Genomic DNA, 12,369 nt, shown 5'->3' on the forward strand with positions numbered 1-12,369 from the left:
TCCTGATGTGTAGAAAGAATAGCAAATATGGCAGGTGACCAGCTTGGCTTAACAGAGAAATCTTTGGTGAGCTTAAACACAAAAAGGAAGCTTACAAGAAGTTGAAACTTGGATAGATGACTAGGGAGGAGTACAAAAATATTGCTTGAGCATGCAGGGGTGTAATCAGGAAGGGAATGTAATTAGGGGACTGTGGCACATGACTTCTGAGGAGAGGCTGAGGGAACTGGGCTTGGTTAGTCTGCAGAAGAGAAGAGTGAGGGGGGATTTGATAGCAGCCTTCAACTACCTGAAGGGGGGTTCCAAAGAGGATGGAGTTTGGTTGTTCTCAGTGGTGGCAGATGACAAAACAAGGAGTAATGGTCTCAAGTTGCAGTGGGGGAGGTCTAGGTTGGATATTAGGAAACACTATTTCACTAGGTGGGTGGTGAAGCACTGGAATGGATTACCTAGTGAGGTGGTGGAATCTCCATCCTTAAGGTTTTTAAGGCCCAGTTTGACAAAGCCCTGGCTGGGATGATTTAGTTGGGGTTGGTCCTGCTTTGAGCAGGGGGTTGGACTAGATGACTTCCTGAGGTCCCTTTCAACCCTAATCTGCTATGATTCTAAGAGCAGCAGAGCAGCACTGGAAAAGGGGGCAAAGGGCAATCAAATTGATGGACATGGGGCGGAGGGCAGAACTGCCTGGAAGGAGAACAGACTATTTTATCTGAGAAAAAATGTAGGTGATTTCATGGCCTTTGACTGTTCTCCTGTCCTTCCCCACAGAAATTACATATTCACAGATCTGCAAATTAACATTTGGAGGCCACGGAAGCATGTAGTTGCCCCTGTGCTAGTAGGCTTAGTCCTCAGATGAGAGCCTAACTAGCAATTGAGACCTGTACAATCACCAGTCCTTGAAGATGACCTGCAAACCTTCTTCCATAGAATGCGAGTCACGGTCCTGACTGACCCCTATTAAAAAGAGGCAGAGGGGCATTAGTAAATACAATAACCAATTGAATTTTAAAGCCCAGCTCAACCTGAACCACGCCCTGTCCAAGATACTTTATCATATAACATGTCAGGTGTTTTGCAATTTGGTTATAGATTATTTTCATGACACTTATGTGTGTGTCCTCTTTGCTAGGAGGACTGTGGCCTCATTTTGTAGTTGACTCCTTTGAAAGCACTGGGGCCTCATAAAAGAAAGACACCACTCGCTGTGCCTGATGATCAGAGCTTTCTTTGACATTCATTTTATTATTTCCAAGGTTACGTCTAACACACTTCAACAATTTGGGCTGAAATTTTCCATGCCAGATATATGTTTCAGGTTGAATTGTTTTGAAAGATTTCAACAAAAATTGTTCAGCTATTTCTGACCGGGGGGGGGAGGGGGAGGGGGCGGAGGGGACCTCTCAATATGAATATTTTTTCCAACCATTTCTTTAAAGACCTCTAGGTTTGGAACAAGGAATTTATATTTGGCAGAGGAAATAATCCTAGGGTCAGCGATGTACCTTTTGCTATCCCAGTGAAAACCTAAACAGATCTGGACAAAATGTAAGCATGTTAGAATCATCACTGTCACATGCTCAATAGAGCTTCTTAGAGGCCTGCTTCTAAAAATCTCTGGATATACTAACTACACTGCACATGCTCCCAGCCTCAGAGCTCCCTACATGCACCTACAATGATCTTGTTCCCAGCCCCCAACGAGCCTTCTAGATTGTAGGCATAAAGCTAAAGTTCCAGAAGGTACACAGGCCAAGCAGGAGAAGCACCACCAAAATACCTTTTGGCCTTAGGGCAGGTGTAGTTGGAACCAGGAAGAGATTATAAATTAGAATCTTAACTCTTCCACTCATTTGTGTTGGTAAGTCTGTGCACTTCACAGCTCTGACTATTGAGTGAGACAACACATTCATTAGGAAGCAGGCAAACATCATTACCCCATTTTACATATGGGACAATTGAATTATTATTTAAAGTCACCCCTCGCAGAATTCGGAATAGAACTTGGTCTCCAAAAAACAGATCTAAGTCTCATCTACTTCAATGCACTGTTTTTCAGAATCTAGGTGCTTGCTTGTGTTGCATTTAAGGACTAGTCCATGCTCACCTCCAGAGCCAGGAATAGAATCCAGGATTCCCAGAATTGCTCTGCTACCTACCAACTGGTTGTGTAAGCCACTCGCAAAAAATGTATCTGAGCCCTCTCTAGTAGTTAGTTCACATAAAGGAAAACAGCCTGCACTTGGGTTCGAGTGGTAGTGCTTGGAGCAGTGAAGCTAAAGCTCCTGGGTTGCAATACTACTGATGACTCAACGGGGGATAAATATGGTACCTCATGATAGAAATCTCATTTTTAGTTCTCTTTTTCAAGACGTAAGAGGTTACATTTAAAAAAACCATTAAAATGTTTATGGTCACATAGTCATGTGCTAAGAAGTTATAAAATACCAAATTAGGGTTGCCTGTGCCACCTTATTTCAGCCTCCTTGTATCAAAATGCATACGCACAGTCTTTAATTACATGATCACATATTCTTTCTTACAGGACCCTATACAAGCAGCCTTAATTCTGGCATTTCATAACGTTTCAGTTCTTGACTTTGCAATCTTAATGTTTTTTTAAATGTTTTAATGTATATAATAATAATCAGCAACAGCATTTACATTGGCAAATCCAGCCCTTGTCTCTGCAGCTGTAGAGGTTCCCATGACAAGTCAACCAATACAGTTATATATATGGGTGTTGGAAACGTGATTCAGGGGTAATCAATATGAAGCCTGAGGACAAGCATTGGGACTCCCTACAGAACAGTGTACAGGGGCAAGGAGGGGCAGTGCCAAAGGATCCAGTGCTACCCAGATTCTAGCATTTTGCTTTGCAGCAGGGATACAATGCATCCATAAAAGCTACTTCAAACAGTAGGCTGAAGTAGAAGGAGATTTCCTTGAGTGGGCTGTATTCTGGGGACTGGAGGTAGATACCAGTAGACAAGAGAGACACCCAGCACCCAAGTCTACTACTTTGGCTGGTTCTGATCCCTAGATTTGGCCTATCTTTATCTTACCTCTTCAAAAACAATTTACAAGCACCAATAAATTAGTTCTTCCCTGTGACCTAAGTATTACCACATATATTTCTATGTTCCATTAGCCCCAAGTCACAGATAGAGAAAATGAGATAGGGGTAGTTATTCATGCAAGGCCATAAAGTGGTGCAGCCAGGATTAAAACTAAAGGAGTTCCACACTCCAGTTCTTGCATTAGGCCAAATTCTCTGTCATACACAAACAAGATACAGACAACAACTGTTCCATGAAAATGCAATACTTACTTTGTGCATTTCTCATAGATTGATTCTGGCTCAATCAGTCCAAGTTTGTGGCACTTACCATAAACCATGATAAATACAAACAGAGCCTATAGTGGAATGCAAGGTAGTAACACACCCTGTATGTTTCCATTATGGCCCAGTATGTTTCCATTATGCAGAGTACTCAAAGTTGACTTCATAGCAAAGTTAATTTTATGCTTGTCTTGTCTCACCTCAAAAAATTCTTTTAACAATTTTTTGTAAGCAAATGATTTACTCTGTATAATAATAAAAGACTTAAGAATAGACAACCAGAGAGAAAACACACACTTATACTGACTTTGCTGCTTGGAAACAAACCCTGAAGTACACACACAGAATGAATTAACTGGAAAACACTGCAAAATCTTCATTCTGAAAAAAAGTTGTCCCAGTTTGTCCACTTTTCCAATGGTCACTGACAAGTACTAGAACTAGAGTCAACGCTCTTGCCAAGGTTTTCAATAGAGTTATTTTTAGAAATATTAAAACTAAAACAGTCATTTTGACATTGTGATTCTTCAAACATTACTCTTTTGCTTAATTTCTCATCTAATATGGCCTTCAAACAAAAAAAAAATCCCTTTCGATATTATTCAGTTGAGGAAAGAGGATTGTGTAATGTTCGCTTTCTGAACCCTGGGTTCAGTCTCGCTGGGGAAAGTTACACAGTGCTCTTGATTGACTGAACAACTCTGACCTATATTAAAATGTTTTTAGTACTGGGGTAAAATATTTTGTTTCTCTTTTCCTAACTTCAAGCCTGTATTTCATCTTTAAAAAAGCAAATATTTTCTTCAGTGCATGAGACATTTAGCCATTTCATGCTTTCACATTTGCACTTTCAAGACTTAGTCTATCTTACAGATATAACCTAGCATATTCTGTTTAGGAATATAGGAAAAGCCCCAATATGACTATTTAACTCTGTCTCACTAATGCTTGCTATGAAATGTAATGGCTTTTTAATATGTTTTCATCTTAGTTGGAGAAAGTGAGCATGTTTGTGTTTGAGCTCCTCCCCTTCCAAGCACACACAGACTGCAGCTGTAGTAAACAACCACCAGCCAAGAGTTGAGAAGGTCAAGGCCTCAGTGCTACACCAATATCAGTTTTTCCAAAAATGAAACCTAATTTCTTGGAAGGGGAAATTATTATTTTTTGTATATCGGAGAAAGATAAACCACAGTCATTTCCATTCAAATGGGGGGAGGGAACAACCTTGATGAGCCACAGATAAAACATTTGACAAAAATAAAGTTAATTATTTTTCCATTCCTCTAATACAAAAGTATCTTATCCGTGGGTGCACACACAGCTGATTTGACAAATATAAATATTCCCTCAAACATAATTGTGTCCTCAGGAAACAATGTTTGACCTAAATGCAACAGTATCAGATACATTTTTAAGATATATTTTCCAGCATTCCACCGGCAAAATGCTACCCCTTTCTGTAAGGAGTAGACCAGGAGGTTGGGTAGCAATGTGAAAAGCAGTGCCAGCCACACAACCTTCACAAACGCAATCCTGCAGCTTCAGGGCATGATGGCTCATCTCAGGTTATCACAGTGGATGTACATTGTTTCCTCTCTGCTCAGGAGCTGTACCCTCATTTTCATAACTACTGGATGTGACTTGGCACACCCAAACCCTAACCACACCACAAGGATTGAATATTCCCCCCTAGTGCTTTTTTGGGGCCCAGTCCTGCTCCCACTGAATTAAATTAGTGTTTTGTCCATTGACACTAGTATAATAAAAGGCCCTTGAGTGTTTGGGAGCACTCCTACCTGGTATACTCAAAGGAAAAAGGCTCCATCTATTATTACTTGTATTGTGGTTTTACCTAGGCACTGTAGTCGTCGACCAAGACCCCCATGTGCTAGAAAGAACAAGAAGATGGTCCCTATCTCAAACAGCTTACAATCTAAGCCCCTTACCATGCCCATTCCAGTGCATCACCATAGCAGAGGGCAGAATCAAGCCCAAAATATTAGAGGACCTGTCTTTTAAGGTGACAGCCAACTTGAGTATTTTCTGATCTGACTAGTTTCAACAAAAATTCTAACAGAGCAGCCTTTGAATTGTACTAAATCTTAACAAAATTCCTTTAAAAATATTTACAAGGATTTTTCTACTTAGGTCAATTAAGAATCTTTAGAAGGGACAACATGCGGGCCTGAGAACACCACCAGCAAAAGTGGTTGAACACAACCCTCATCCCTGCACATGTCAACCAGCTTCTACAATAACAACAGCAGCATCTAGACAAGTAAAGTAGAAAAGGGAATCAAGAATCCTTCCTCCTGCTTCCACCCCACCTCCTAGGCATTGTGGGGGAAGGGATGGCTCAGTGGTTTGAGCACTGGCCTGCTAAACCCAGGGTTGTGAGTTCAATCCTTGAGGGAGCCATTTAGGGATCTGGGGCAAATATTGGGGATTGGTCCTCCTTTGAGCAAGGAGGTTGGACTAGAGGACCTCCTGAGGTCCCTTCCAACCCTGATATTCTATGATAGGCACCCACTGCTCCTGGTTTGCAGGTAGGGGCCTGGGAAAGGAGAGAGGTCTCTGACCTCCACATCAACCTTCAATTTCTCCCTAGCCTCTACAGTGTTCCAGGAAGGAGAAAATGGAGGCTTTCACAGCACTTAAGGTCAGGTTTCATCACTCCCTGCCCAACCCATTTCCTAAAGCTCCATTTCCATGAAAGGCCCAGGGAAAGATGGGTGTTCCTGTGGCTACCCACTCCCTCCTGGCCCTTTTTGGCTCCAAGTAGGAGTCCTTGGAAAAGCAGATACCCTCCTTGCCCCAAACTCAGAAACTGCAGCAGCTCTGCTGCTTCTGGTAAGCCCCACACGCTCCAGCACCTGGGGAACATATGTGCATGTGAGCTCCTCCAGAGCAGTGAAAGAGGGATGCCAACATGCTAGCGCATGATAAAGACAAGGCAAAATGACCATCAGCAAAACAGTGAAAATGACTGTACATAAATGTAGCCAAAGCCACAATGAAGAAAAAAAAAAAAGAGAACATTGTATTTGCTAATTTCTTTCAGCAATGGTGGTCACAGGATTCATTTGGGACTCTAGATCAGTGATTCTCAACCAGGAGTACACAGAGGTCTTCCAGGAGGTACATCAGCTCATCTAGATATTTACCTATTTTATAAACAGGCTACATAAAAAGCACTACTAAAGTCAGTACAAACTAAAATTTCATACACAAAAAATGAAAAAGTAATTTTTCAGCAATAGTGTGCTGTGACACTTTTGTATTTTTAAGTCTGATTTTGTAAGCAAGTAGTTTTAAAGTGAGGTAAAACTTGGGGTATGCAAGACAAATCAGACATCTGAAAGGGTTAAATAGTCTGGAAAGGTTGAGAACCACTGCCTAGACGGTACAACATTTTCAGACAGTAATGAGATTTTTAAGTTGACTGTGTCCTGTTAAGAAGCTTTTAAAAAAAAAAAAAACAACACAGAGAGAAAAAACCAAGCATTCAGTCTAGATTTAGTATAGCTTTATATGATCAATAAAATGCTCATATCACCCCGTCTCCAATCTCCAGCAAAGTTACTAATTCTACACTCGAGGCTACTCTGCTGTTCCTTTAACATTTTAGAGTTGGAGATCAACCAGAAAATGGAGGTCATGCACCAGTACTATATAAAGCACCCTTGCAAAGTTGCCATGAATATCTGCCTGCCATAGCAAAAAATAAAATAAAATAAAATAAAAATTTATACCATGACTGACAATGAAAAAAAAGAGCTGGTTAACCACTTATGCAGGAAAAAAATTGCCACAAACATTTAGAATTTTACAAAGCTGACATAAATCATAAAATCAAACTAAACTGTTTATCTTCAATATATTTTATAATATCTACTCATTTTTGTTCTGCTTTTAAATGCATAAAATACATATCTTAACATATCTGGCTATAGGTGGTGACAATAGCTAACACCGAATAACCCAGCTACTGCTTCTTGAAACTGAATTAAAATTATGTTTCTGTAAATGACAGTTTAAAAAAAAAAATCTAACACGAATACACCCAGTGTTTAAAAGTGACCACTCCTATTCACATTGCAAACTCCTGCACCACCCTGCCTGTCATCAGCAAAATTTTATGTCAGACCATTTACGTTGCCAAACAACTCTATCCTCCAGTAAGAAAAGGGGATGGAATGGTTTAGGTGGATTTACAGGGTGACGTTTGTTTGACTGGCACTCGTCTGCTGTAGCAGTTCTATGCACATGTTTTAATGTAAATATGAGTGTTTGTTTCCCCAGCGTTGGAGAGTAACTGGTACAACAGTCCTTACTTATTTTTTTAACTAATCAGTTTGATTAAAAAACATTACTCAATGGAATTTCTTAAAATTATCTGTACAGAACAGTTCTTTAACAATCTGAATAGTTAAATTAGTAAAAGTGACAATACCAACTACATAGACTATTTATCCAGATTATACATTCCACTGTACTTAGACTTTAACTGAGCACAGTCAGCTTTTATCAGTTGAATTAAAGTTATTATTACTGTTAAGATACGCAGAACTGTAAGCTTTTTGTGAGGGGAGAGAATAGAGTGGGAGAGATGGAGGGAACACATAGCACAAAGGATTTGGTACTTCCCCCTCAAACGTTCAGTTTAAATACACTATTAATCAGCTCTCGCAAGTTCTTTTTTGCCCTCAATATAAACGGTCACAGAAAGTTCCAATAATAGGCTCTATTATGAATAAAATCAGAATTGATTCCTCTTGCATAGAAGCCTCTTGCTTTAACACAAACTAATGTCACTGAGGTCAACACTCACTCGTCAGGTTACAGCAAGCTTATAACAGACAAGCTGCGGTGGCTCCCAAGCTGACGCTCAACACTCTTCATGACTGGTCTCAATGTAAAGTTCTCCGTTGTCAACTCTAGCTAGGTCCACCTTAATTGAAAATAACAGCCATAGGCCATCCCCCAGCTACTGCCATGAACTATGCACTGTGGCAAGTGACAGTTACATAGCATTACTACTGGAGACAATAACGACTGTAACACAATGACCACTATTAATGCCAACAGTGTCATCCCCACCTTAACCCGTTACCCTCCTCCTCCAAATAACATGCACACAAACAGATTTTTTGAATGACAAACTAGAGCAGCAACCCCAAATTCAACATGACATTGATCTGTTTCCTTGCCACTGTCACTTACGTGACCAAACAGTCCCACTCCGTGTAAACTACACGTTAGCATGCATTATTTGACAAAGGTTTTTGGGGGGGTTTTTTAGTTTCTTTAAACATCTTTTTTACATGTAATTTAATAAAAGCCTTGCACATATCCTTGGTTTGCAAAAGCTTCTCCCTCCTGCCCTCCAGTGCTTGCCCCCCATTCGAGAGATCAGCCTTCCAACATTTTACAATAATGTAATGACAGGAAAATAAAATGTTATCTGAAAGCTGATTGATTGGGACAGCAAGAGAAAAAAAGAAAAGGTATGTTTATTCTGATAAGAAATGGAATAGGCACAGACCTGAACAGAAGCTGCAGAGCAGGAGAAACTGTTTTCTTTCCCTTATACAGAGTCCCCTCTCTCCCTCTCTCTCCTCCCCCCTCTCACACACACACACACACACACACACGTTCTCTCTCACACACGCATTCACTCACACGGTCTCCCTCTGCTGCTCTATGCAGTTCTCAGGAAATGAATGGGGGCAACACAGAGAACTGTTGTACTTGCAAATGACTTACCCGGATCACATGATGTGCTAAATGTAGGGTGGGCCAGTGGGTGGAGGCTTCAGAAACAAGAGAGGACACAATATAGCGCGGGGGAGCCTTACCAGGGACGCATCGAATTGCACTGGGGGCCCGCTCGAGAAGGGGGGAAAGGGGTTGCGAGGCAGCCTTTTCTCCCACTCTCTTTGCCCTCCTCAGAGCAGGGGACCAGAGGGGAGGCAGGGGATGGGAGGGCGGAGCAGAAGGGCGAAGGCAACCCAAACAAAAGGGGCCCCCTTTTCTCTCCCCCAGCAACAAACCAAGCCCCGCGCGCGGGCAAGTCCCTTTTCTGTACGTGTGATGGATCAGCAGGAACTAAACTGCTTTGCTGGCATGTAATGTATCCCCTCTCCCTCCCCTTCCGCCCGCCCCCCAAAACAATCAGTCGGGGGAGGAGCAAGAGGAGGAGGGACCGTACAGCTGCGGCTCTGGTCGCTGAAATCCCCGGTGCGCGGCCGGCCCCGCCCCATCCTGAGAGGTGGGCTGGGAACACCCACCGCCCGGCCGGCGCGCTAGTGCCTCTTGCTGCTGCTGCTGCGCCGGGACCGGCTCCGAACGTGCCCTGGTCGCTCGTGCACACGCTCGCGCTCCGCCTCAGGCGGCCCCGCGAGCGTGTGTGAACGGGCTGCACGTGCCCGTCTGCCCGGGGAAGCCGCCGGCTCCGGGGGGGGGAGCAGTACCTGGGCTCCGCTCTCCCCGAGTCTCAGGGGGGACACTACAGGCGGCTGGGCGGGGAGCCGGGGGCGGGGGGCAGATGGAGATCTGCCGGGGGGGATAAGGAGCTAAGCGGGAGCGAGGCCGAGGGGTGGAGGAGCCAGGCGGGGAGGGGAGATGGGATGGTGAAGGAGATGGGGGGGGGGGTAATAACAGCCTTTGGGGGGCATGGGGAGCTGAGGAACAGATGGGAAGGCGTTTAGGAATGAGAAAAGATTACTGGGGCGAGGGGGTTGGTGGAGCAGACTGGGGATTGTGGAGGCACGGAGGGGTAGTTGAGGAATGTGTGTGTGTGTGTGTGTGTGTGTGAAAGGAGGGGGGACTGAGGGGAAGGGCAGGGAAGAGTGGGTTGGATGTACTGCTGTGTGTTGCTTATAACAATGGCAGGTTAAAAAGAATCAGACCTAGGTGTGATTTTTTTTATATCTATACTAATAGTGTCTCTTTAAAAGAAGAAGTGAAATTATGATACATGCAAAACAGTAACCAAACTGAAAATGCAAGATTTGATTTCTCTGAGTCACCCGGATGGTCAAAGTTTGAAACACAAAACAATGAAATAGGCATAAACCAATGTTCCTTTTAGCAATACTAACAATTTGGTCTCTGGGCATGACAAACGAAAACTGAGAAAAGCGACCCACTGACAGAGTACTTGAATTAAAAAGATATGAGGATATTTACTGAACTGTATTATTTACGTAACCCAGGAAAGCTTATGCCCAAATAAATTTGTTAGTCTCTAAGGTGCCACAAGGACTCCTCATTATTTGTACAGAACACTGTTGGTCAACATGTTTTTAACCATTGACCTGTTTTGGATTTATGTCAACACAATAGTTCCTATAAATACACCCCTGCTTTAAAAGAGATGTAATTAAATAAAATAATTAGTTTTCCTGAAAGATGTAAAATATTCTTTGGCAAAATCCGAGTGTCATCTCTGTAGTTCTGTCTCAGTCAGAACATCCTATAATGTGAGATTTGTATGTGTAAGGACTGCAGGATCAGGATCTCCATGTATCAAAGATACACAGACAGATAAATTGATTCTAAACATTTAAAATAATACTAGGACAATAAATTAACTAATACTAAAAACTTAGGCAAATATTGTATATATTTCAACTGATTAAAAAGCAAGAATAATCTCTGGTATTTTGTGAAATAAAAATATTACCTCCAAGATGTTAAATTTTTGAGAAGCAGTGACTATAAAACTGCAGGAAATACTTTAAAAAGAGATCTTATAAGGTTTTGTTTTAAAAAAAATAAAACATGTACCTAAATATGTATTTGCACAATAGAGTGTTCTGAGCCAAATCCTGGTTCTTTTATGACCTATTTACAACACGTCAGTAGCAGTGGTTTTAAGCTGGTTAAATGGGAATCCCCCAGTGTAGGTGAATCCTTGGGTGATATAGAGCTAGTGTAGCTGTTCTGTGCTACCTACCCTTTAGCTTAAGGCTGCTCTAAATTCCTCTGAGGGCTCAACTGGCCCCTGGATAGCCCCAGTATCAAGGGGATGTACAAATGGCATAAAGCCACCTCCCTCCTTTCTCATCCCCACATCAGTTCCGCAGCAAGTGCAGCTCAGCTGGTCCAGAAGATCCAACCCATAATTTTTAAAGCAGTTATTACAATCCTTTTGGTGAATAACACGTTAAAACAAATAGGGCAGATCATCTTCCAATAGATTTAATAGGTTATTACCTGGCTTGTTAGGTAAAATATATAACTACATTTAACCAATCCTGTTTATATGCATATTTACACAGTAAACCAGGCTGGCTTCCTGTTGTTCTTGGGTAATTTATAGAAACTTACCAAAATATAATTACTTGTAGCATATATAATGTAATGTTTCTTTGCCTACACAGTATTTACCTAAGAGGCCAAAATAACCACAAACAGCTTCCACTTCCTTATACTATGATGTATTTGTTGCTAAATCCAGCTCTCTAATATACAACTGTGTGTCTTTTCGTACAATTTGTCATTAACTGTTATAATGTGAACCACTTCCATATGGCTTCTTTTGGCAAGAAAGAGCTAGTTACCGTCACCAGCTACTGGTCTCTGGTTCTGAACTCCATTTTCTTCAGAGCTAAGGAAAGGAGGGATAACAAGTGTGCAAAGTTAAGCATATACAAATATACATTTACACAGACGTGCAACAGAGAGAGAGAGAGAGATTAGGCTTAATTTTCCACTGCCTCATATCTTGTGTAATCATTTACTTACTCTTGTGCAAAGTCAGTACACAATACTAACAAATCAGAATTAGTAGTGTTTTCACCAACTTTCAACAAGTGAATGGCAGCTTTCCTTCATAATACTATTTTTATATAGAACACATTCCAAAAATCTCACCAGATATTATCATTCATTAAATTCAATAAGATAATATTTTACCATTGTCAAAATTTAGAGTTGTAACACAATATTTTAAATATCAGCCTTTTAAAAGATAAAATGCAGATTACCATATTTAGTGGACTATTATAGAACTCCAT

The 12,369-nt window shown here is 41.6% G+C and overlaps 1 protein-coding gene across 6 annotated transcripts in view; it reads right to left on the reverse strand.

Annotated features, from left to right (window-relative positions):
• Positions 1-9,856, reverse strand: part of KLF12 (Kruppel like factor 12) — a 362,839-nt gene extending 352,983 nt beyond the window's left edge. For 3 of the 6 annotated variants that reach the window (XM_037895230.2, XM_037895221.2, XM_043533904.1), the window contains exon 1: positions 8,892-9,071. The gene's annotated coding sequence lies outside the window, so the exon portion shown is untranslated. Of the gene's footprint in view, positions 1-8,891; positions 9,072-9,112 lie in introns of those variants that run through there. The other 3 variants (XM_043533937.1, XM_043533918.1, XM_043533927.1) reach the window with 3 other exon arrangements.
• Positions 9,857-12,369: the final 2,513 nt, after the last annotated feature.

The sequence above is a fragment of the Chelonia mydas genome, chromosome 1, assembly GCF_015237465.2.
Source record: "Chelonia mydas isolate rCheMyd1 chromosome 1, rCheMyd1.pri.v2, whole genome shotgun sequence".
Lineage (NCBI taxonomy): Eukaryota > Metazoa > Chordata > Testudines > Cheloniidae > Chelonia > Chelonia mydas.